The sequence below is a fragment of the Culex pipiens genome, chromosome 3, assembly GCF_016801865.2.
Source record: "Culex pipiens pallens isolate TS chromosome 3, TS_CPP_V2, whole genome shotgun sequence".
NCBI classification, from domain to species: domain Eukaryota; kingdom Metazoa; phylum Arthropoda; class Insecta; order Diptera; family Culicidae; genus Culex; species Culex pipiens.
The window spans coordinates 116052204-116080033 of record NC_068939.1 but is presented as its reverse complement, the minus strand read 5'-3'; the positions used below and the strand labels follow the sequence as shown (position 1 = coordinate 116080033).

Genomic DNA, 27830 nt, shown 5'->3' with positions numbered 1-27830 from the left:
AGGCAGTGCCCATCATGTGAAAGTTAAATAAATTAAGAAATTTTGGAGAAAGACACTATTTATTTCAGAAAATTTGACATATCTCTGCTTATTTTGAACCAAAATTGATTCTTTTTTATGGAACTTGTTCAGAAAACTGTTCTCTACAATGTGATTGATTTAAAAATGTTTTAAAATGTAATAGTGTGATGTGGCAGAGGATTGAAAAAATAATTTTTGGAACCTATTGGGTAATAAACAGCTTATTAAATAAATAATCTATGTTTTGCATTGTTTAATGCTCAAATTTGTATCCGGGCAATGTGTTGCTGCAATTTCATGACAAATTGTACAAAGAAAAGACTTACTTTTGGTCGTATCAGGGTTTCCAGCTTGGATTTTGGGGTAATTACAAAGAAAGCTAGAAATCTGGTAAGTTTGGTTCGATTTTTTTTTATTGGATGTCAAATATTGGTCAAATATAGTTGGTTAGAGTCCCCAAGGCATATTCATAAGAAATTTGAGTGATACCAACATGAATGCACCGATTTTCTGTGATTTTTTGAACAAATATCCCATAAAATCGAAAAATAATCTTCAAAAAAAAAGTAGTTCTAGACCCCCGACGAAATATTTCGGTATACCCCGCAAAATGTCGGGAAAGAGCCCTTCCTTCACGGTGCCAAATATCAGACATACCGAATTTTTTATCTTTGGGGTTTCGAAAAAAATACACCGTGAGAGCATAGCGACCACCACGTACTATAGAGGAGAAAAGCAACTCGCGACAAAATTTTGAGGCTAGGAATTTTGACAGGTATGATTTTCATAAAGTATTCGCCTCCTTTTCTCTCCCACATAAAATCTGGGGACAATGTAGCTGTCAAACTAGGCCAAACTGTTAAAGTCACTCACAAAATGAACTTTGAGTGATTTGAGTTCATTCCTGACGTCACGATTTTCTCCCACTTTTCATACGATTTTTTGAGTTCAGGTACTACAACCATAAAAATGGTTATATGAGTTGAACTGAAAAATTCGTATGAAAAGTGGGATTTGGAACTCAAAAATCATGATTTTTGGTAAGGGTGTATAGCTTGTGAGATCTCTTCTTGTGTCTCGTGATTCCCAGCGATAGCATTCTCTCTCTATCACTCCTTCCCTTTTCCTCGACTCTGCGCTCTCAGCGCTGAGTCTCTCAATCTCTCCGAAAACTGCAATGAAAGCACGCGGGACGGAGATTAGGATCCGACCACGCATGACGTCCCGTTAAACTGCGTTTGCTTAGTTGGTTTTGTGGCGGCTTTTGGGGTTAAACGCTGTTGCGGTAGGATGATCGTGGAAGCGGGAAAATATCGATCGTGAGTGTGTGAGAGGAGAAAATCGTGACGTCACAAATGAACTCAAATCACTCAATGTTCATTTTGTGAGTGACTTTAACAATTTTACCTAGCTCACAATGCCTCATCTTTTGACCTCCACAGATCCCCATAATCCGATTTCAATTCTGAGATATCCAATAAAAACCGAAAAAATCTTGTCGTGCTATCTTGACACAGCCAGAAAATTGATATAAGTGCGACAATTGGCCAAAGGGATTTCAGGTCAGAACGCGTTTGACACAGGTACAAGCTCGACTACCGTATACTATAGTGATTAGAACTCGGGTCCTTGGCAACTAAATTCAACCGAACTTCGGGAAAGTGCACAGAATGGTCAAACATTAAAAAGCGTTTTTTTCGAAACGTCAAAAAGCGACAAACGACAAGATAGAACGACAGCGTCTCTATGTGTCCAAATACGTCGTCCCGATGTCAAGAAATTAGACGCGGTCATCCTTCCTGGTATCCATCCGTATCAGTTCGGAAAACCATCACTGCCATACATCTCGGAAGAAATTCCCAGAATCGGTTCGCCCAAACCCTTTTCCGGATCTTGAAGTGAGACAACAACTCACTCATCGCGGTCCGTCGTCTGTTTATGCAATGTGCTTCCGATAGCCCCCAAATCAAACAAACATCCATCTATCCGGAGTCAATCGGCCGTTCCTTTTGTGTGGTGTAGGTGGCAACAGTAAACTTTGCTCCCAAAACATACCGACCCGACCCCCCCATTCATGTCAGCCTTCTACAACTCCCGCCAGATAATCCGCAACCGAAACTACGAAACGGATCCTGTCTAACCTTCCACTAGACCTGCAGCACCAAAGCGGATTCGCTCTCTGCGCTCCACTTGTCTACACCCTGACCTATCCTTTCCAGAGCACATACACAAAACACTCCCCGCACCCCCACTTTTCCACCAGCCGGCATGTACTCCGGAAACCTATTCCGGAGAGCGAGTCCTTCTCCCGTCCTTTCTCTCGCAATTTCTCCCCTTGTCTTCTTTCGAGACAGGAGTTCACTCCGTTCATCCGCTCTCGCGAACCGGTTCCGTTCCCTTCCAGCGGCGCACAGGCGCACCGTCGTCCTGCCCGAAGGGTCTTCACCACGGTTTCGCGCGGTTCCAGCGGAGGCCTGGAACGGCCGATTGATTAGTTTCGACGGCGAACTCGTAACGGACGGACACGTGTGTGGATATTTCGTCGCGGACGCCAGGGGAACACTTCCCTCACCCTCTCTTGGTCTCTTCCGGGCTGTTTTTTTTTTTCTTGTGGTCGGGAGTTCCTGAACAGCGTTGTGACACCTATTGGTAGTGGTTTTTGGAGGAGGAGGTCATTTGGAGTGGACTCGGGCGCGGTGGTGAATCGGTTCCGCGGGGGACGGCTATTACGGGCTAATTCCACGTGCAACTGGAAGGGTGGTACGGGAATTTCTCTGGAGCAGGGTGGCGGAGAGTGTGCGGAGTAGCGGACCACAACACTTCCGGAATATCAGTGATGGTGGGGTGAAAAACTACGTGCTGGTTGGCCATTTCCGGGCCCCGCGGGTGTGCTAATGATCCGTGGCGGGGTTTTAAACTAGTGTCGTGTCCCGCTGAGAGAGAGAGTGCTGAAACGAGCAGTGTGTGTTGATAATTGTACGGTGCATCGCAGGTCATGGCAGCACTGCTGCGCTGGCTAGAAGTGTTGGCAACTCCTGCTGCTGCTGTTTGGTAGCGGGACGAACAAGCAGTCTGCTGTAAACGTAAACCAAGCAATGATTTATTAATTGCATACTCCCGTTGACGTGGTGTGGAAGGAAAATAAATCACGTCATGTTGTGCTAGGGAAGTGGTGCTGTGAGTTGGGATTACAACAAACTCCGTGGAGGAATATCCCTCTCCCCCGTTAGGATACCGTTCTTTATGGTGGTGCTCGCCAGGTGAAGAAACGTTCTGCGGTTCAACAGTGTTGAATAAGGTGAATATCCCCAACTTGTTCGACCCTTCTTTTCCCACCCCGCGAATTGTAATTCAGTTTCCCGTAGCCAACGGCACTGTTGCGATCGTTGACCTTCATTAAAAAATGGAAATATTGCGCACGCTGGAGAATCAACCAACCTTCCGAGAAAAAGGGTTGAATATTCCATTACAACCCTATAGGAACGTCTACCAAGGACGGCTCAAAGACTGCGGAAACTAATTTTCCTGAAGCAAGCATAATTTTGCTCGATGTAGTTAAACGAGGAAGGAGGCCCTTAACGACGCACAGTAACGCCAAGTCTAGCCACACGGTTCTTGTTCAGGCACTCTTGAGTCAAGAGTTATGTGCGCTTAACTCAAGTTGTTTGTTTACAGTTGTCGGGGTTTTCCTATGTCTCTTTTCATAATTTCAATTTGAAAAGTTTAGGTAACAAGTCAGTCAGTTTTACTCAAACTAAGGCTTTAGAAATCCTCTTCGGACAAAACCCCTACAAACAAGGGTTTTCGGTAAGTTCTTGAAAACCCGTTTTAATTAAAATTCACTTCAAACCTTAATTCTACAAAATATCAAAGTGTAAAACAGACAGAATAGCCTTCAATTTTGTGTACGCCAGCTTCTAACTAATTAATTAAATATGACACGAAACAGAACTTTGCTACGACAAAAATCCTTCAAAATTAAAAGTGAGCTATAAACGGGAAGTCTGTTCGATCCACTTAAATCACATTGAACTTTCTCCATTGTACCTGGGATGATCGTTACTGGGAAAACGTACGTTGTCTTGTTTGTGGTTTGTTGCCGCACGTTATGTGTTGATGTTTCAAAAATAGTTAGGTTTGGTTAAAAAAAAAAACAAAAAAAAAACAAATTGTAAAGAAACGATCCCTGAGATTTTTGTCTTTATTCACGGAAATTTAGGAGCGAGTCCACGAACAGGGCATACCCCTTTGTATGGGACGTCGTTTGGACCTCACCAATCTGCCTGAAATTTTCAGGGGTTGTTTGTACATATAAAACTAGCATCTGGCCAAAATATGAGCACTCTAGGTCAACGGGAAGTGGGGCAAATCGGGACACAAAGTTTGAAGGTTCAAAACGTCAAAAATCTTAAAAAGGCTATAACTTAGGCAAAATTCAATTTAACTTCAAAATTCAAAATGCATCTGAAAGGACTTGGTTAAATCTAAAGAGAGTTATTGGCATTTTAGTGAAAAAAATAGCATAATTTTCAAACTCAAATAAAAAAGTGTTCCATCCAGATATCAACTCGGTTCAACCTGCAGCTTGTAGGGGACATCTGGGACTACCATCTGAGACTGCGAACGCTTTGGGTAAGGCAGTTTAACATATTAAATATACACTATTACTTTTAGAGAATTTTTTGGTTGTAAATTTTTGCTCGGGGGACCCCTTAGATTAAATTTTCTGGTGATAATTTCATCATATTCGTGTTCCTGAGAAAATTTCACAAATGAAACATGCTTAAAAATGATCATTTTCATCCATTTTAACCCTTTAAAAAATGCTGTTCCTTAATGCAGACATGCATCTGCTATAACTCCTCTTTTAGAAGAACTTGTTTGTCATTTCACGTAGATGATACCCAGCATGTTTTGCCATTGATTAGATTACACTAAATACGCCTATCTTTATTTATTAAACACTTTGGCATTATTCGCAAAGCATGAATATTTCAGTTTGAAAATAACAGCAGCCAGGTTCCGGGAATTCCCGAGAATTTGCTAGATTTAACGCTCGATTTCCGGGAATTAAAATTCCCAAAAATCGTTAGCCCCTACAACAGATTAAGCATAAGAAGCAGTAAGTGCTCAACCTGGTACAATGTAAACGAGCCGCAACTGAGCACAACCTCGACGACCTGACACGTGCCAGCTCGGCGATATCACTTGGAAAAAGGTATCTGAATTATGAATTTTTTTTTTCGAATTAGAGCTGATATTTATAGCTTTACTGAGAACTTAACGAGTGTTCTATGTGTGTCATCGTTTATATTTGAAATGACTTAATTATACAAGGAAAACAACGTATCCAAATTTGGAACGGGACGAACAGAAAGCGATTCCACGGGCATGGAAAACCGTGGGCAATGAAAAGACAGATTGCGTAACGGGATTTCCGAAAAAAATCCCACTTTCTCGGAGTAGAGGCTGTTCAAGCACAAGCATGACTTTTTTCTTACGGAAAAAATAGCTGTTTGATAACTATGTGTTTCATTTTGTTTAGTTTTTGACATTGTTTTATTGAAAATTGTGTGCTCTGCAAGTTTCGATCATTTAAATGGAGTTTTTCTTTTGACGAAGAACTGCGATGAAAATGGGTGGCATTCTGCGATGTGTGTTGAAAACAGCAGAGCAATTCTCTACCAAAACCTGAAATGGATTTTATTTGTATTTTTTGATTTGGCTAAACTTTGTTGCGGTATTCTTTATGACCAAAGGAGATATTTTGTGTCATTGGTTCACCAATACAAGTCTCCATACAGTTTTGGCTGCTGTCCATACAAAAATGGTACGTAAATATTCAAACAGCTGTAACTTTTGAGTGAATTTTCTGATCAATTTGGTGTCTTCAGCAAAGTTGTAGGTATTGTTGAGGACTATTGAGAAAATATAGGTACACGGAATTTTTTTTTGCAGATTTTTTAATCAACTTTTTTAACAAAATTTCAATTTCCCAAAATACGTATTCTTTGATTTTCGAGATTTTTTGATATGTTTTAGGGGACAAAATCCCGCAACTTTTGAGCCATAGAGAAACATGGTCAAAAAATCTGCCGCCGAGTTATGAATTTTTGAATAAATAGTGATTTTTGGAAAAAAACGAAATTTCATGCAAAAACAAATTTGACGTAATTTTTTAAATGTAAAATTGAATTTCCAATCAAAAAGTACTTTATAGATTTTTTGATAAAGGGCTCTGATTTCAAGATATAGCCACCAAAAGTTTGATTTTACCGATTTTTTTGCATTTTTCCGATTTTTAAAAATAGTGAACCTTAGTGACCATTTCTAAAAACATTGTTTTTGAAAAGTTCAGAAAATTTGTAATATTGTCTAAGAGACATTGAAGATTTGACCTCTGGTTGCTGAGATACAGCAGCTAAAAGAAAAATAAACAGGAAAATTGAAGTTTTCTAAGTCTCACCCAAACAACCCACCATTTTCTAATGTCGATATCTCAGCAACTAATGGTCCGATTTTCAATATTAAAACATGAAACATTCGTGAAATTTGCCGATCTTTTCGAAAAAAATATAAAAAAACTAAACTAGCATTTTAAATGGGCGTAATATTCAATGTTTGGCCCTTTTAAAATGTTAGTCTTGATTTAAAAAAATTCAAAAAGATCGGACACGATTGTTGTTAAAAATATATCGACCGTTCACTAAAATTTCAGTCCAAATTTAAACAATTCATAAGCTAATCCAAAGTTGTAAAGTTGTGTTAATTTGATTGTGGTTGACCACGGTAGATTTTCTTGAAATAATTCGAACTGTCAAAAATCCACCAAAGCATGAACCACATTGATCTCACATTGTGGTAGAAAAGTAACCGCCGCGATCTACCGCAATCAATTTTTGCGGTTCGACGTCAACGAATTATTTCAAGAAAATACACCGCGGTTAATCAAAATCAAATTAAAAATACAACTGAACTGTCCGGAATTCGAAGAAAAAGTTTTCAGAGCTGTATTTTTGAACTTACAATTTGAAACATTTCATCGGCAAGCTTTCCCATGTCATGTCGGTGAAAAGTTTGACGGGGATTGACACTTCCTCGCCAAACGTCAGCCTGACATGTGCCATTAAATGTATGCTATGGAATGTTTCCAAAAAATCCATCAAAATTGTTGGTTTGACGAAACGGCTCAGATATCAAATAGGTCTTTAAAATTGCCCGGCATTCAAGTTGCTTTAATTTTATATTCTGATTTTTAAGATTTTAGAAAATAAAACATATTTTGCAGACGTTTTCTTAAATTTAACTGATTTAAGTACATCTTGATAATATTTGTGAAACTCATAACATGCACGGATAGACCGGCAAGGGCAAATCTAAGAAAATCTTGGTTAATTTAACTAAAAGTGTGGGTTAATTTTTTACACAGCTATTTTTCAACAATCAATTGTTGATTTTGTTAACCAGAAATTACTGACTGTAAGTAACTAAAAAAAAGTTGGAATTCCCATTTTTTTGTTGTTGGGCTGAGACTATTGCGACCATGACTTTGATCTATTGCGGTATACCCATTTTACTATCGCAGATTTCAGGATGACACGTTACCATTCAGGGTAGCGGTCATTGGCTGACGTTGCGGTATGCCCCATTCAGGTATGATTTCTAGAATGAAATCAACAACCATACTGGGGTTTTCTGTACTCTGTCAAAAACAGGCTGGACCATATTTTTCAACTACGTTTCAACATTTTTTTTCGTTGTATTTATCAACCGAAATATTTTTGCATGACTAAAAATTGTTAGTGGTTTATAACAAAAAAAAATCTTAAATAAACAAAACTTATGTTAGTGTCGATGTATAATTTCCTTAATAATCTAACGTTACAAGCTGGGCCGAATTTCTAACTTTATTTTCAACTTATGTCTTACTTTGGTAACAAAAATATTCGTACGTGTAGCCAATAAATAGCTATTGTCAGCAATATTTTTATATGAATTTCCAGTAAATTTTGTAATACTGCCTCATAAATTGATGCTGGTTTTTTGCTTTATTTTCGCTTTGATTCTGCCGAAATTTTTTACTGATTATATTTTTTTTTTTTTTTGCATGAAGTTATTAAATAACTGTTAAAAAGCATAAAACCTAAACTTTTATTGTTATAAAACATGTAAAGTTTGATTAATGTTTTAAAAAATGACCCTGCATAAAAAATAATAAAAAAAAAACATTTAAAAAGTGTTGTTAAAAATATGCCCCTCTCTTTCCTTCAAACATTGCACAATGGTCCAGATCGCTAAATAAAGTGGAAAATGGATTTTCCGTAAAATTATGAAGTTTTGGAGCTTTGGTGTCTTCAGATGAGTTGTTGCATATGGAAAGGGGCAACTTTTGGTTTGGTTGGAAATTATGGTGGTTCACTATTAGGGTGATTTTGAAAATCTAACTTTTCAGGAATATTTTTGGGATTTTTTTCGTCTCCTAGAAAAGTGTTGGGCTTGCCAATCCAAGCAACTTTTTCCAAGACACCAACATTTTATCTCGTAATCTACGTCTTCTACGACCAAATTTATAGAAAGCATCTGAGCAAACCTTCAAAAATCAGTTTTTTGGACGTGGAAATTCAGGGTTAAGTTTTAGAGAAAAGTGGTATCGGGGACACATATAGAGCTCTAAAAAACAAACATTTCTATTTTTTGACTAGTCAATTTGGACTTAAGGGTCAAAAGTTACAGCGATTTTAAGGTATAAAAGATGCAAATTTAAAACTTGAATATCTCGAAAAGGCGCAAGCCAAATTTTATGCGCCAGGTTGCATTTGAAAGAGGAGATCCAGCACTACGGTTTTTTTTTTTAACTCGAGATATGTTCATTTGAAAAAGTCTAATTTTCAAAGGAAAACCTTATGGGACCACCCTAACGAATTTCGAAAATTGTCCTAATATATGTTTTTCCATGTAATTTTGCCCGCAAAATCTGAATCTACCCTAAGAATTGACCCAAATTTTCGAAAAAATGGTTTTTGGTCATATTTTGGGTTTAAATGATAATTTTACATGGAAACAGTTGTTTACATGTGGACAGTTGAGCACGTTAATTTTAGTTCGGAAAATCTGTTAGTTTTTTTTTTGCCATAAGCATTTTCAACAAATTTTTACATTAATATTGAATTTTGGTTATTTAAACTGAAAATTGGCAGAAACAAGTACGTTTTTGTTTAAATTTTCGAAAGTAAAATCAACAATTTGAATTGTTAAAAATTCTGGGCGTAGCCTCTCCGTGTGATTTAACAAAAACAAAAATGATATGCTACTAAGTGTCCAGATTTCGAATCATGACGTTGTATCATTCCGGAATTGATGTCGTCGGAAAATTATATCAGAAGTATATTTTTTTAAAGAAATCAATGCAAATATATTTGCATATATGACTATAGCTTTCATAACTTAAGTCAGGAATTGTATTGTTCATGTGATTTGGGTTAACCGCGTCAAAAATCCAGCATAGCATTTACCATATTGATCATCCAAAAAATGCGGTAGAAAAGTATCCACTTCGATCTACCGCGATCCATTTTTGACAGTTCAACGCCAACGAATTATTTCAAGAAAATCTCCGTGGTTAACCAAAATCACATTAACAATACAACTCCTGTCTGAAGTTATAAAAGCTGAAGTGAGATTTGCATTGATTTCTTTCAAAAATATACTTCTGGTATAATTTTCTGACGGCATTAACTCTGGATTGACTTAACGTCATGATTCGAAATCTGGACACTTAGTAGCATATCATTTTTGTTAAAGCTGGCAAATTATCATGTAGGGGAAATATTCCCCACTTAAATCACTCTGAGCCGTTCGACCAATTCTCATCACTTTTACCGTTTTCCGCTATTAAATCAACATTTTCAGATGTATCAACAATGGAGAGTTGCTTGCTCACTTTTATTTGAGCTATTTATTACTTTGGACCAGTCAAAAACACTTCATGAAAGCTGTAATTTATTATCAAAGTGCTGATAGGTCGATAATAGAAATAGGCTGAAAAAGGGTACAGTTCCCCTATTGAGTTTTTCAAAAATCAGTCAATTTTTAAAAAACGTCTGCAAAATATGTTTTTTCTAACAATTTTTTAAGAATTTACAAATCATAATAACTACCGGACAACTAAACCAAAATCACATTAACAATACAACTAGGGTTTCCAAATCTTCACTTTGTATTAGTAGAGGAAGTTGGGTCAAGTGTTACCTAAAGAAATACCCGAGGAAAGCAAAACACTTACCAAGACACTATCAAAAAACGTTTTAATTTGTAATTGAATGTCAAAGTGCTGATATGGCAACATTAGAGGCACGCTAGAATTAGATGCTGTTCCCCTAGTCATGCAAATAACCCCGCAAACAAAAGTGTTGATTCAAAAATCAAAACGTTTGCGGTGCAATTACCTACAAGAAAAAAATATTCCAACCTAAACCCACCAACTAATCCAAACAAAACACCCACCAAAGATTGAATAAATCAACACCGGGCGTCAGTGCAAACCTAATGACAGGTGCTAATTTGCTTACCAAGCTGTTAACGCTCGACAGACCGTTCTGATTACACTTCAAAGGACAGATTTACAAGCGGCCTTCCCGGAGAAATGGTTCCAACTTGTCCGACGGTCCATCCGGTGATGCCCACGCTCAATTAGAGCCAACAGAAATCTAAAATGCCAGGACAACTCACCCATCGTCGGTGGAGGACACTGAGCCTTTTGAAGCTGCTCCTGTTTTTTTTTTTTAGTAGAACTTTGGAATTAAACTGACTGGAAACATAAATGCTGAACGAGTGGGATTCAATGGACAATTAATTAGGAAGAAAATTTTCTGCGTAACTTTGCAAAAGGAAGCTGGGTCAGCAGGAAACTTTTGGGATTCATTTGATGGGTCAATGAAAAGATGTACAAAGTTGTAGAACTTTTGCAACAGTTTTAGGTTGTGAAGTTTTGCTCCTTTCCTAGGGTGGGAGATCACTTGCAGGGAAATGAAGAAAACCATTGCCATTCATCCTCAACCTCCCGTCGTAATTTAAACACAGCAGCTGGACGAAACATTAATAAAGTTCGCGGTGCACACTTTCTTTGCCGCAGTTCGACACTTGAAAAATGAGGTAAAAATGAGGAAGATAAAGTTTTTCCAACTTGGCGCAGTTTTTGGCTTCGAGTGGAGGGAAATTACAGCCGAGTTGTGCGTTTTCGTAGGAAAGTTATTAATAATAGTTGGATGAGCAAAGTACGTTGGTGGTAAAGTTGAACATAGGTGAAGGAATATTTTTAAATTAAAGCTTGCTTAATAATTTTTCATCAAGCATGACAATTAAAGTCATCGTAACGTGACAAACTTTTGACAAAAAAGTAGAGTTGAGGATTTCAATCACTTTTAAAGTGTTTTGTTATGTTATGGTGCAAAAAAAATCCAATTTTAAGTCTTATCATTATTTTTTTGTTTTTAAACTAAAGGTATCAAAAAGTGTTTAACACACCGTTATAGACACGCTATTGTCAAACAATTTTAAAATAAGGGGGTATCTTTTTCCCGGACTTTGAAATTCCTGGAAAACGGGAAAAAAGATTCAATAATCCCGAAATATTTTTAAAATGATCATTAAATTCGTTGTTCAGTACATTTGCTAAGTATTTAAAGTTTGCTTGATTACCATCAAAAGCATTTCAAATTGGAAAATTAAGTATTTTTCTGTGTCTCAAATTTTAAATCAACCCCAATTCTATATCCAATGTAAATCCATTTGAATAAGTTTCTTAAATTTTTTTTGCTTAATTTATATATTTCAAATGACTTAAAAAGCTTCAATATAAATGTTGCTAGCGTCTGAAAAGAAACGTTAAAAAGAAAAACAAAATCCACTCTTTGGAATTGAAAAATAAATTTAGAATTTGGCAAAACTCATATTCTTCAAATTATATTTCAATAAAAAAAAAGAAACATTGTGCAAAAACTAAGGTTTAAACTGCTGTCACAATTTATTATATTTGACCTGCCTCGCCCTAGATACGGGTATCTAAGAAACCGGGTTGTCATTCAGAGCCGGGAAGACATTGACAGGTTTAAGATGTTTTACCAAAATGAAAAATTCGAAATAAATTCAAACGAAATGGTTTGGGACTGCACTGAACTTGGCAGAGAAGTGCACCTCGAGAAGTAGTTTCCACTAATTTTTGAAAAAGTTTTAAAGGTTAGTAAACCATAATTAACCCTCTACTGCCCAAATTTTTTTTTTAAATTTTTTATTTTTCCCCTGTTCAGGAGGTTATTTTGAGCAACTTTTGTTCTGAGAAAAACTTTACTTCTCTTGTTTTATGTTTTTGTTGTTTCATTTTTAGTATTTTAATTTGCATTTATCTTGTTTAGTTTATGTTTGTTTTAAGTAGTATTTGGCCTACTCTACTACTTCCTATCATTACATTTTGCCTATCTAATTGTTTCATGTTTTTATGGTAACTTTTTGATTTTTTTTCATGTTTTTCACATTTTCTGCCATAAAATGGCACCATTACCATTTAAATTGTAAATAAATGCGTAGAGGCATAGTCTGGGGCACTAGAAAAATTACTGCATACTTCTTTTTACTTAAAATATAAGAAATTTTAGTAAAAAAACACTTCCAAAGTTGACCTCTAAAAACTTTACATGTTAAAAACATTGGCAAAGTCACATAAAACAAGCAAAACTTCCAACCCATAAATTTTCTAAAATTTTAAGAGCTCTTCTTTCCAATGCTTTTTAAAGATCAAAAATTGGTTGAAAAATGGATTTTTGGCGATTTTTTAAATCGAAGCCCGTCTAAAGGCGGGGTTGGGTTGTAGAGGGGTAAGAAAACATTGTCTTCGGCAAAGTTGTAGGTATGGATAAGGACTACACTGGAAAAATGTGATACACGGTTAAAATTTTTTTGGTGATTTTTAATTTCACTTTTTGTTTCTAAAACTTGATTTGCAAAAAACACTATTTTTTTTCATTTTCTGATATGTTTTAGGGGACATCATATGCCAACATTTTAAAAATTTCCAGGATGGGCAAAAAATCTTTGACCGAGTTATGTATTTTTGAATCAATACTGATTTTTGTTCAAGAAAATCGAAGTATTGGTCGCAAATTTTTTTAATTTCTTAATATTTTCAAAAATCTTAAATCAAGACTTACATGTTAAAAGGGCTCAATATTGAATGTTTTGCCCTTTTGAAAAGTTAGTCTTGATTTTAAAAAATTGAAAATCTTTTTTTTCGAAAAGATCAGAAAATTTCACGAATCTGACCAATATTAGCTGAGATATCTACATTAGAAAATGGTGGGTTGTTTGGGTGAGACTAAGAAAACATCAATTTTCCTGTTAAATCTTTGCATGGCAATATCTCAGCAACTTAAGGTCGTATCAATAAAGTTCAAAAAGGAAAATATAGAGAATTTTCTCAGCTTTTCAAAAATATTTTTTTCAAGAGTAGGCAAACATGGGCACTAATTTAAAAAAATTAAAAACTGCTGCCTTTTTCAAAAAAGTTACCTGAAAATGGCTATAATTTGATAACGGTGCACTTTATCAAAATTTCACTAAAGTACTTTTTGATTGCAAATTTGATTTTACATCGAAAAAAGAAATTGAAAAATTTTGCGACCAATATTTCGTTTTTTTTTTTTGAAAAAAAAGTATTGATTTAAAAATTCATAACTCGGTCAAAGATTTTTTGCCCATTCTGGAAATTTTTGAAAAGTTTGCATTGAAAAATGAAAAAAAATAAGAATAGAGTTTTTTTGCAAATCATGTTTTAGTGACAAAAAGCGTAATTAAAAATCACCATTTTTTTACCGTGTATCACATTTTTCCAGTGTAGTCCTTATCCTTAACTACTACTTTGCCGAAGACACCAATTCGATCAAAAAATTCCTTCAAAAGATACAGATTTTAGAATTTTCATATATCATTTTTGTATGGACGGCTGCCAAATTTGTATGGAAAATTATATGGACAAACTATTGATGCAAAGTGGCTTCTTTGGGCATACCGAAGGCACCAAAAAAGTTTCAGTCGGATTAAAAAATACAAAATTAAAAATTAAAGAAAAAGGACCGATTTCGTAGAGAATTGCTCATAATATTTAAAACAATAATTAAAATCCTATCAATGTCCCCCCGGTTTGCGGTACCACCATATTACCAAACCTATTATATTAAAAAAAAAACACACACACACACACACAATAAAGCATTAAAGAGGCAGGCTTTTTCGCCAAACCCAGATTGATGCTGATTTATGTTCAAACTAAAATCAATTGTTAAGGGTTCTATCCGTTTACTTAGTAGTCAACAACATTTTTTGGAATTATACCACTTTTATCACTTTCACCACTTTGGAAAATTCTCGGGAATCCATCGCGGGTAATCCCAGAATGGACGCACTTTTAAAAATACATTTTTTTATTCTTAATGTTGATTATAGATCGTAGTAAAGTTTCGAATCTTTCAGAAATTGTATAAGTTTGAAAATACCTATAAATTCATGAAAATAATGTTTTTTTTTTTCCTAAAGTGTTGCCAAAAGGGTTAAAAATATCCCGAAAAAATAAGGGGCAAACAAATAATGTTAGCCAAAATATTCAATAAAATATTTATTGAAAAAACATTTAAAATCGCTAGTAATTCATCAAGAATTCTTTGTAAAGCGCAAATTTATGCATCTGAAATCAGATCACCAATTAATAGTATTGAGCTAATTCTACACCCAAAGTTACCGACCGAGCGTATGGTCCTCTCAAAAAGAAATGCGCTTACAACAACAAATCGTGTTCATTCGTTCATTGAAATCATCCCATTGAGTGGCTGGACAAATGACCGCCACTTACCCACCGAACCATGAGGGCCGATACGACAAAGTCACGGTTCACTATGATGAAGGTCTTGGGTTTGAGCCTCGGTATAGGTACTTTTTTTTTGAAAAAAAACCCACGAGTAAAGTACTCTTGGTCATATTGGGATTTATCCTCTCCTAACCCTTTTATCAAAAGTTGCAGTGTGAGAACTATGATAATATCAATATTTAAAGTTTTTGGTGGAATATAGTTTATTTTATCAATTTATGGTTTTTATTTGATTTAAGTGTCAAAAAATCGCACATCACAACATCGAATCCATCGAAATGAAACGATTAACCCGGCGATTCTTTCCCACCACCGCTCTCTAACCTTAGAAACCAGCCCATGGCACCTGTCAACCGTCATGGCCAGTTAGTGGTGCCGCTTACGATGGCCAATCCTGCCCCAGGTTGATTCCATCAGCTCACAGCATACAATGCCCAGAGTGCGCGCGTTGAACGCAATCAACCAAAAAGCTTTCCCCAAGAATCCGTAACACAGTGATCCACAGTCAAAGCCCCACACCAACACATTGAAAGCTCGTGGAAAAACTCATTTTCTCGCCTCGCTCACGGCAGAACAATATCAACCCTATGCCGATGCGATGAGCCGTGAAACGTGTACTTCACATGCATAATTTATGAGCCAATGTCGGCAAAAAGTGCGAGACAAAGCAACGGAGTTGGTCATAAAAGCAGAGTTGGTCCCCTTCTCACAGAGTGGAAGCTCCTCAGAATTTCAAACGCACACAAACACACTCATTCGATATGAAAGCTTTGTCGCGTCACTTCCTCTTTGTATTCGTTCTTCCTTGCGCTCTCACTTGGTCTTTTGTTTTATTTGTTGTTTCCTTCTTTGCATCTTGATGTTTTGCTCCATCACATTCGCTAGTGTTGTGCAATCTTGACTCAAACAATACTTTAAAGTTTATGATTTTTTTTTTAATGTCGGTTTCGAATGTATTTTGAAACAGTGTCAAATATTTATTTCTTTATTTCCAGAGTTTTTTTTTGAAAAGGACCAATAAACTATTGTCTTTCATATGTTTATAGGACCTAATCAAAAAAAACTCCAGATTTTGACATGTATCTCGAATACACTTGAGTTTGATAGGCATAACCACAACTACTTACCCATGCTCCTTTTCAACACCTAACGATTATGCATCTCTGAGCACCTTTGCCCACGTACAACCCACACATACACGTTCACCTCATCTCATCACACATTTCACCACCATCATTTGGGAGGGGGCATCAAAAGAATTTATAACGATAATGATCGCCATCATCATTATTTGTCATTCAAAAACAGAAAAAGAAAAAAAGAAGTTGGCGTGTGGGTGTTTGTGTAAGTGTCTGGGTTGAAGAATTTCCAGTTTTTTTTTCGCAACACCGATACGTCTGTTGATGGAATGAAGATTAACGCGATAGAGAGCTTCCATTAGCGGGAGCAATATCGGATCGGTGGAATGTTGACACTTGACATTTCTAGAGCGACACGAGATAAGCATTTTGACCGTTTGAACTAAGTCATGCTTGAGCTTGAACATTGCCACCTACCTTGTTTATATTGTTTGCGAATTATTTCGAGTTGTCGAAATGCATATGCGCCCTTTTCAAATGTTTCTCCAGATATATGGTGCAAGGATTGAGAGATTTTAATCCCAATATGGGAATTCCAAGCATTTGACTGTGTTGGGCACAACATTTGAGGAATTGAGACTGTTAATATCGCTGATGGAATTGATGACTTTATTTTTTAAAAAGAAAAACATATTTTTGGAAAGACATCGGAAAATAAAGTACTTTACTAAATAACACACAACGTTTTCAAAATATTAGAAAATTTAAATTATATTTGTTAAGTTTTTTAAGCTTAAAATCATAGAGTTAGCTCAATACTTTAAATTGTTGATAATCTACACATCAATCTAAACAAGAACTTTGGATTTTACATTTGATTTTTACATTTGAAACACATTTTTTATCCAATGTGATTCAAATTAAATTGATATTTAAAAAATATATTTTTTTATTTTTATTTTTTGACAAGAAACTTGACCAGAAAAAAAAATCATTGAAAATGTTAGAAAAAAAAGAAAAGACAACAAATAAAATGATACCAGTCAGTGTAAAAATTAAGAAAAATTTAGAATTTCATGTCTTATAAAAAACTTATTTAACAAATAACCTTTAAGTCACTACCGCTAACTGGAGAAAATCGGGACTACGGTCTAAATAGGTACAGGAGCTTTTTGAATAATAAATTTGGAAATCGCGGTACTTATTGTTTTGTTATGTTCCTGTTTTAAACGGAATCAATAAAATCTGGAATCTGGTACGTTTCGCCGAAGGTCGTTTTGCCGAATAGGTCGTTTCGCCGAATGGACATTTTGCCGAATTTGAAAAAAAAACCCGATTTAATCCCACCTGGGGTGAGAAAGAGCCTTTCTTACTAAAGAATATAACGATGGTAGAACTTTTTCAATTCATAACATAGACTTTGTTTATTTATAACGTCAGCACAAAAGAAAGTCTTATGATGAAAGCAATGTATTATAAATGATATGATTTCCAAAAGAAATAAAAAACGAAATTTTCACCCAAAAAAATATTTTCAATCGTACAATATGTTTGTAAGTTTGTAATCAAACAAGCGTTTATGACAAACGCGATTATAGCAAGCTTCCCATGCGCCAGTGACAACGCACACCGCGGTTTTGGTTTTTTTGCTTCGGTACGAGCCCTTTTGTGTGTTGGTATTGTCCGTTTCTTTCAAAGGTACACGCCGCGCGGCATTTCAGAATGTGCGGCAGACACTGTTGCCAGCGATTTTTTGCACTTTTGGTGCAATAAAAAACATACTCGGCAACAATGCCATGCAATTCGAAGAAGAAGATCAATACAAACAAAACGCGCAGTATGGGATTTGACAGCGCGCATTTGCCGAAAGTGTGGCGCGTCGTTTCGAGGCTGGTACCAAGCCAAGCAAAACCGAGGTACAAGTGAACCGCGTGTGCCGGACGGTGCAGGGAAGCTAGCCATTCAGCTTCTACGAAAGTGACAGAGTCAGAGATAGCTATTTTTTAAAAACCGCACCACTACACACTCAATCGCGAGTACCTTAGGTAGAAAGCCATTGGCGTCGCCAGCATTGAAAACTTTGAAAGCGATATAAACGATAAAAAGCTTAGAAAGCTCCTATTGGAATCCAATGAACCCTGTTAAATAAACTTACGAAATCACGAAAAAATGAAGTCTACTTTTAGGCGATTTTAGGAGCACACGGGAAACAAAATGATTGTAGCCGGATGAACGTCCTATGTCACAAAAGTTTTTGCATAAACATTGGACAGTTATGCAAAAACGGACAGGGCAAAAGAAACCGAAAAGCTACGATATCTTACATGTTGTAGGAAACATCGGTAGACAAGCTATTACAAAACGAGTATAAGTCGAGCCACAAAATAGATGCGCCAGCATTCTCGCGCCAGTATTCGAAGCTCAACTTGACAACTTGTCGACTTGGCGTCGAAAATCGATGCAGTGTGATTTTTTGACGATTTTTCCGATTAAAATTCATGCTGAATCGACATAATTACGAAGATGGAAATGACGTCCAGCTTTAAAGTAAAACCTATACCTTTCTTTAGTAAGAAAGGCAAAAGATTAAAATTAAAGGCAAACAAAAAAATAAAAAACAAAAAAATTACCAAAAGCTAAAACAAAGAACGATTCATGTTTGAAAGAATGCAAAAACTCACAGAAGTATTCTCAAACCCGTTTTTAGTACTTTTTTTTTATCCATTTCTTTTTCTTTTTATTTTTTCCTTTTTTGTTTTCTCTCTTTTTTTTAATTCGGCGAAATGTCCATTCGGTGAAATGTCCATTCGGCGAAATGTCCATTCGGCGAAACGACCCATTCGGCGAAACGACCTTCGGCGAAATGTCCATTCGGCGAAACGACATTCGAAGAAATGTCCCGCACCCATATATACTGTACACGATTTTTTTTAACAATTTTCCCTTAAAAAGCCAAATGAATGCTGATATATGCCGAATACTAATTTTAATGCTTTAAAATTCGTATCGACTAATAAGTATTGAACTGTTCGTCTATTTCCACAACCAAATCTGAATTTCCAGACAATAATGTTTTTTTTTTCAATTTCGGAAATTTGCGGGACAAAATTTAAAAATCCCCAGGATTCGAGAATTCCCGGCTTTGGAAAAGTGCCGGGAATTTTGTCCCGTTAATTCCCGGGATGGACGCACTAGCCCTGAGTCACTTGTCGTTTAGCGATACTCATCGAAGGCTGGCCCATTCCCGTCGACGGCTGACGAAAAACGAGCGAGAAGCAAAGGCAAATAAAGAACAATGGTCGGCCACCAACACCACCAGCAGCGCGTGTAAAAGGATGCCAGTGATGCCAGGAGACTTCCTCTGGAAACACTGTTTTTTGTTATTTTAATCCTTTTTTTCCATTAACATGAACTGGCAGCCACGAAAGTGCACTGACAACAGGGCATTCTCGTCAGTCGAGAATAGACTTTGAAAAGATTTTTGTAAAACAAGCCTTACCCGACAAACTTCGTTCTGCCTTTAAAATTTACTTTTATCACCAGGACTTTTGTGGTCTCTAATGCAAGTTTCTGCTCGATTGCCGAGCTTCCGTGGACGTGAGGTAACGGGTTTCGCCTTGTAAGTGAAAGGTGATGGGTTCGATTCCTGTCTGGCTTGGCAAAGTCAGATCCCTTCAAAGAGAAAATCTGCTCACTGGGAATCCTGACCTGTAGGGGATGGGTTTCGACTAGCGGCGTACTGGATGTCCAATCCAGAGGTCGTGAGTTCGATTATCGTACCGGGATGATGGTGTTTATATAAAAAAAATGTGAGACCGCAAGTTTCTGCTCGAACCTCGAACCTCGAACCTTTCACCTAAGGGTTCGAACTGACGACCTTTGGATTGCGAGAACAACCGCCACCAGCGATTCCACCGGAGCAGACTTGGTTTGGTGTGTTGTTTGTCTTCATAGCAGGGAGACGACTCCCACACCTGGAATGACTTAACGGCCTAACAACAACCAAGACAGATGGGGTCCCAAGTAACATTTTTTTCAGGAGTTCTACAAGAGCTCATCAAGATAGCTACAGCATAGCAGTTTGGACCGCGGTAGGATAAAATTCTCTTCAAAACATCTTCAGGAGTTTGGAAGAGTACTTGAAGAGAGTTTTATCCTACCGCGGTCCAAACTGCTATTCTGTAGCTATCTTGAAGCGCTCTTGTAGAACTCCTGGGAAAAAATGTTACTTGGGGTTCGAACACACGATCATCCGCGTACAAAGCGGACAGCGCAGGGATGGAATAATCGCAAAAGAATCAATTTCGCTAGCGAACTTTCTTCACCCGCGAAAGAGAGAGGAGGCAATTCACGCAAAAGAAAATCGCTCCCGAAATTCTCTAAGAAATCAATCTGCGGATGATTTTTTGTGAATTTCCTTGTCAGCACCCCTTAATAATATTTATTCCACTTTGTTTACACACATTGGCCATCTACAAAATGTGACAGGCCATTTTTCGACGTGTGACGATACACTTGCAAGTGTAGTAGTGAAAAAGATGATCCACGGAATAATCAAGATACCGATCTTTCGTGCGCGAGTGAGGAGAGCCTGCTCCCTTCGGATTTTTTCTCTTGATGAACGTCCAATGATTTTCTTTTGATGATGATTATTCCATCGCTGGGACAGCGTAACCATTTTGAAACGCCTGCCAAATTAATTGTTCAGTGTTTGTTCAGAAGAAGATAATGTTTTTTTTTTTTTTGCTTTTTTTTAAATGAGAAAATCAATGTAGAATCATCAAACCTTTGGCAAAATAACAAGTTTTTTTTTCTAGCTTGAAAAATCACAACTCCCCCCTAAACTCAACTCCCCCAGTAAATACTGCCAATGAAATTAGCATTCTACCCAGCCGGTGTTAACCTCGGAAGAAAATCACCATGCTGTAACTTTCAGACCCCGTCATTGCGACGCCCTCCCAGTTCTGTAGCAGAGTGCTGAAGAAGACTCACTTAACTTCCTGTGAAATTGCCTGCAGCAAATCGTTTGAAAATAAACACAACGCTCACTCTCCGTTTCTGCCCCGTTAAAACAATCTTTTAAGAAGCAACTAGATGACCCCTCGGAGATCTCTGCAGAAGTAGCTCCAATAACCACCAGTTAGCATCAGGGCAGAGCTCATTAGTTCTGGATCTATAATTATTTTAAACGACGCTCGACGACGAAACGCCGACCCGTTCTGGGCTATTTTTCCGGAGGCTTTATACTTTTGTCACGGAAAAAAACCTCCCACGCGCCTCTGTATAACACTAAATTAGGCTCGAAAAAGGCTCGCGCAAAATTCCACCCCCAGGACGTTCGGCGCAAACGGTTATCACCCCGGGGGTAAAATTTACTTTAATTCTTACGTTTTTCACGTTGCTGGTCGTTTTCTCGTCGACCGACACGTTGGTTTTTTTTTGGGTCCTCCCCCTGGTTCGCCTCACTTCAACTTATTATCTTGTGGAGCACCGAACAGCGCCATCTCACGCCATCTTAAGGGTACCGCCCCGTCACCGGCCACGTCACTAGCGTTGCTGAGTTTGTTACTTTAAGCTTTCCAACAGAAAAAGGAGAGCAATTCTCTGTCGAATGGAATACTTTGTATAATTAATTTCAACCAGCAAATAATTTTGATTTTGGAAGGTTGACAATTTTTTAGGTTTAATTTGTTTAATGAATGTAAAAATATCAACAGATTTCATGCAAATCAGGACTATATTACACATAAGGGCAGAAGTTGAAATTTCACAGTTTAAAAAAAAAATATCTGCATTGATTTTTTTTTAAATAATTACATTTAAATTAACATTATAAGTGTCAACTTTAGCGCTTCATCATTAGATTGATTTAAACACTGTTCACTTTTATAACTATTAAAGCATGATTTGACGTTTATGTTTCAATAGGTAAATAGAGAAACATTTCGTGTTTTAAATCTGTTCTTAGGAAAAGCAGTCTTTATTCGACTCATGTTTTACACTATTTTACAGTTCTTTCCTATAGTCTACTGCTTCAACATGTTTTAAATAAAGAAAATGTTTTATTTCAGCTACCTACACGCAGGGTTGTTAAAATATCAAAATATCAGCTCTCAGAAACTACAATTATACCGCCTGAATATTCATGCCTCAAATACAACTGCTTTTCTCTCCTTATTGAAACTTTCAGCGCCGAACATAGCCGAACACGTTTTTGTGTTTACACACTCGCGATTGACATTTTCCCTTTCTCTCTCATTCCCGCTTCAACGATCATCCTACCGCAACAGCGTTTCACCACAAAAGCCGGCGCAAAACCAATTTTGCAAACGCAGTTTAACGGGACGTCATGCGTGGTCGGCTCCTAATCGCTATCTCGCGTTCTCTCATTGCAGTTTTCGGAGAGATTGAGAGACTCTGCGGTGAGAATGCATTGTCGAAGAAAAGGGGAGGAGTGATAGAGAGAGAGAATGACATCGCTGGGAATCACAAAACACAAGAAGAGATCTCACAAGCTATAGAGACGGCTGCTATACTCTCGGCTGTTTTTGGTGCAGAGATAATCAATTGATAGCTTTTCTATCACTCATTTGCAACACTGCCTACACGTTTTATTTCAGCTTTTAACTGACAAAAAAAAAATCGCTTTCAAACATGTTTTAAACTAATGATTGCAAAACAACTGCACTGGTTTGAAATGCATTTTACAATCTATATACCATTCAAATGTTGAATTGGTGGCTTGCAATAACAATTCTCATTCTTATAAGTTTTATTTCCTTTTTAACTTTTTAAACTTATCAACGAAAATAAATTGAAGTGCATTTTCCTGCGTTAATAATCATGTTCAGAATGTTTTGACTTGTTTAGAAGTATTTATAATTCTGTTTTTTTCAATTTAATTTTTTCATGTATATTTAAGTATTGGATTTTTAAAACTAATGATTGCTAGACAACTTTACTGATATATAACTCATTTAAAAATATTTTTTCCATGCGAATGTTGAAAAATTTTCAAATATCATGTTTTGATGAAAAATCAAACTTTCAATCGAAAATGACTCAATTTTTTTTGTTTTATTAAAAGCACTGATTTCCAGCTATAGACATTGATAGATTTTTTTTGAACATATTCAGTTTTTTTGCACTTTATGATAAGAAATCATCTGTGCAACATATTTTTAAAGAACGTATAAAATTTCGTACAATTATTTGTACGCCTTTTAAAGTTGATATTTTGTGAGAAATGAGTCCTTAATTTCCAACTTGGTTTGATTTTTAATGTTATACAAATTAAATTTTGCAAAATTTTTGCTATTTTTATTTAAAATTACTTAATTTTTTTTTAGTCATTGCGAAGATTTTAAAAGCCTGCAGTAACCTTAATTCAAAAAAAATTAAATAATTTTATTTGAAAAGACCAGAAAATATCATTTTATTGAAAATCAAATCAATAGTTCTTGAGATATCGTGAATTGAAAAATGAGGGATAAATAGATGACACTGAGAAAATCCCCACTTTTCAAAAAAACAACTTTGACGGTCTTGAAAAAGTTGCACTTTATCTTATAAATTGCCAAGTCATTCTCGATTGCAAACTTTATTTTGAATTTGAAATTGATTTATTAAATTAAGTTTGAAAATATTAAAAAATATGGGTATTCGGCGCCGTCGCTCCATGCCATACTTTCATACACATAGGAGCCCAGGGCGGCGAAGTCCTTGCAGTTAAAAAGGAAGATACTAGTGGTTGGTACTAGCAATGGTGGCCGACAGCTATAAAGTCAACTTCGTTTTTTTGAAAATATTAAGCATAAGCATAAGCATAGGTGCCCACATTCAGTTACATTTACGAGCTGTGGAAGATGAGTGGAAGCCATCTTTCCTCGCTTCGCAACTTCTCAAAGGCCTTTATAATGCTGATCAATACCGGCGCCGGCCACGACCACTGGTAGAGTCACGGGGAAGTGAGACCGCCCAATCGACTGCTTCTCCGACATAGTATCACATTTGTTTTGAGGGGGTTAGTAGATGGGTATGAGGTCAGGATTCACGAGTGGCAGTGATGTGACCATGAGCATTTTGTTTATCGGTTGAAAATTTTAAATCTTAGGCAGCTGGCTGCGGAAAGCTAAATAATTGATTTTTTTAAAAAGTTTTTTAATCGAACGCGTGCCAGCCGAGCAGTAGTGCTATGGGCTGGACTTATCAGTATATTTGTACTGTTGATAACGCGAGCAAATTTCAAAAATAGTAAATAAAAGATGCTTTACTCTTCATAAAATCGATAGTTTGATGAGTTAATACTAAAACTGCCAGTTGGAACTAATTATTACGATCAAAGAATATAAACGAAAAGAAACAGGACACCACGTAACCGATTGTAATGAAATTAAAACAATACTTAAACGAACTAAACTGGCGGCGTGCCTTCCAATCAACGATAAAAGAAGGACTTATGAAAAATAAAATATCTATCCTTAATGTCAGCGTGTCTTTCGATAAACGATTCTATAGAAACGAGTTTTTCATCGTGAAAATTTAACACATTATTTGAAAAATAACTGCACAATTTACTCGACGCCGTACCTTCTGATCAACGGGTGATATAGGAAGGGCTTTTAAAATCACAAAACAATTAATGTAATCTTAACTTAAGCACAAAAAGAACACCAATCACTGAAAAAATTACGCTCGAAACACGAATAATCCTGCAAGGCGTGCGTGCTGTTCCGCCTCCCGAAATTGACTCATAAAATTAAATTTGACAATATTTTTGATTTTTAACAAAAATTATTTCTTTCCAAAAATGCACTTAACCGGTACATGCATCCTAAACTCCAACGGAAGTAAAAAAAAAAACAAAAAAATTAATAATAAAATAGGATATTTTTTTACCAAAAAATAAATCTTTAACTGTTCTCCGGAGGGAAACACTCTTGAATAGCATTTACAGAGTGGATGAAGTAACAATTTTTACTCAACTACTGTCAACATGTTTTAGTGAGTATTTTAACATTCTAAATGAGGTGATCTGCCTTCTCTAAGATGTGGTAAGGTCCAGCTTGTGATGATATACATTGTCTTTCCTTTAACAGGCAATCGAATCTAGACGAGCCGGGATTTGAACCCCGATCTATCGATTACGAGGTGGAAGCATTACCACTAGACTGCGTGGCTGGATCCGCTCAGTCATGATCATATCCCTAAACTTTTCCAAAGACACCAATTCGATTAGAAAATCCCCTCTCAAGATTCAGATTTTCGAAAATTCCACATGGACAAAGTTTAATCCGAATATCTTTTGGAATAAAATACTTTTCTGTTAAAAAATAATTTTGAAAGTCAAACTTCTCTTGAGAAATTCTCGTGAAGGAAAGGACGGAAACTAATTTCCTTCGGCAAGTTCAGGCCTTTCAGACAGGGTACTTTTGGCGGCCAACAACCGGTCACGTTACTCTGGAACGTGAAGCCCAATCGGTGCCTCAAATGAGACGCAGAAGAAAAAAAAAAGCTTAAAAAAATGGATGCATAAAAATAAACTCTCCCTCTTCTTTTTGCGTGCCTTTCAAGGGGCGAGGAACAAGGAAAATTGAGTCCCTTTGAAGCAAAAATGGAGCAAAACTTTTCCGATGGAAATATTGCATACTTCGTTGGCAATCGTTACGGCCAAAATGAGGCAGTTTCCTAATCGTGTCTGATTAATCTGGCGTTAGAAACAAATTGTTTATAAAGTTTGAATAGCGTCTTCATAATAAACTTTTGTAACTTTTGTAATTTGTTCAATGGTTTCATATAACAATAAATTGTTCAATATAAAAAAAATATCGCTAAACCTTGAAGCTCAAGCTGCTGCACAAGCCGCAAATCTCTGCAAGAACATTTTCTTCCCAACACGGTGCTTTTCTTCTCACGTGGAGGCAATTCATTAAAATCTAATCTGTCATCACTTCAGCTGCAGCTGTTTTGCGCTAGAGGCTGTTTGGTTTTTGTTTTCCGCCCAGCCATATCAGCTGAGGGAAACGCCCACCCACCCCCAAACCAACCCCACAAAAGAGGGGGTGGGGTCGGCTTTTGCTGTTTCCACTTCGTGATGCGTGTTAATCTATTTTGAAAGCAACTTTGTCTAATAGGTGGTTGGACCCAAATTCTGATGAGTGGGTTTGAAAATTTTCACTCTCTTTTTGTAACATTTTGTTTAGTTTTAAAATTCAACTTTTATCCGCGCAAAGAAGCAAGTTGAGAAATAACCAAAACAAAAAAATAATAATATGGGTATGTATTTTAAATGGATTTTTTCGGATAACTGTAACATGTTACAAAAGCAAAAAGATGATTATAAAATCGAGGCTTCAAAAAACTCGTAAATTTTCGATCGAGTTTACTATTCAAACAACGCAACGAACCATTAAAAGTGCATGCATGCCAGCTTTTAAGCTCTACCGTAAACTGGGGTCAATTGGGACACATGGGGCAAATTGGGACAGCAGTTTTAACCATGTTGGAGCACAATATTTTGATTTTTCATGATGGTTTCGGTTAGAACAGACTTAGGCCAACAAAATGTGTACATCAATTTTCAAATTTAAAAGCTTTAAGTGCTCTAAAAACTGCTGTCCCTATTCAGACTGTAGTCCCGATTCACCCCAGATTACGGTACCAATTTTACTCAAACTCATAGATAACGCACACAAATTCCGTTGGATATAAGCCTGTTTTTTAGGATCCCTGGCAAAAAAAAGTAAATGTTGGTTCTTCAGCGCCAGAGCCACCACAGCCAGCGCGTACTGACAGCATAAATTCACGCAAAAATTTGGAATGTTTTCACAGTTTGTTCTGCTCGGTGTGCTGGAGCAGTATTTCTGCTGTTGTTTATGGTTCACCATTTTTCCACCCGGTGCCCGGTGACTAACGGGGGGGAACACGTTGAAAGTGGGTGCTTTTGGGTTGATGGGAAAGCGTTGCATTTTAACAATTCATTTTAAAGGCAAAAACAATACAAATTAAACCTGAATTAAGCCTAGCATTTAAAAAAACACAATAATAAACATATATATGTTTATATACATATGTGCCCTCTTGAAATTTAAAGCACGAAATCTCCATTCCAATAAGTTATTGCTCATTTGATGTCAAAAACGATTCTGGATCTACCCTTAGGAGGTTGCAGTTTTTCCTCAAAAGTTAAATTTTCGTTAACCATTCATAAAGCGCTAATCTCTGTAGTGTTTCTGGAACATATGTGGCAGGAATGTGATTTTTAATTCAAGTTTCAAATTGTTCAGTTTAAAAAAATAGCATTGCCGAATGGGGTCCAAACATTACCGAAAAAGTATCGACGTAGTTTATCCTAAATGAAATAATTAAAAGAAAAACACTGAAAATGCGATTCACAACTGCGGCGATAACTACCCGGGCAGACGGTAATAACAAAATTCATGTCATTTCAATAACAGATTTTGTTAAAATAACAAAAACTGTTATTGAATATTCTTGCAAATAAATTTTGGAAGAAAAAATAATAACAGTTTCTGTTATTTTAACAAACAATGTTATCGGGATGATATTCAATTGGAAATGTGGAATAAGATAATAATAACAGTTTACGTTATGTTTTACCATTTGATTCCATAATAACAGGAACTGTTATTGGTTTGATATTCCATTGGAAATATGTAATAAGATCATAATAACGGTTTCAGTTATTTTTTTACATTTTATTGTATAATAACAGGAACTGTTATTGGTTTGCTATTCCATTGAAAATGAGGAATAAGACGATAATAACAGTTTAAGTTATGTTTTTCATACCCGACCCG

General features: G+C 36.5%; 1 protein-coding gene across 2 annotated transcripts in view; it reads left to right on the top strand.

Annotated features, from left to right (window-relative positions):
• Nucleotides 1-2509: 2509 nt before the first annotated feature.
• LOC120419349 (hemicentin-1-like) overlaps nucleotides 2510-27830 on the top strand; it is a 134236-nt gene continuing 108915 nt past the window's right edge. For both annotated transcript variants that reach the window (XM_039582020.2, XM_052710085.1), the window contains exon 1: nucleotides 2510-3319. The gene's annotated coding sequence lies outside the window, so the exon portion shown is untranslated. The remainder of the gene's footprint in view (nucleotides 3320-27830) is intronic.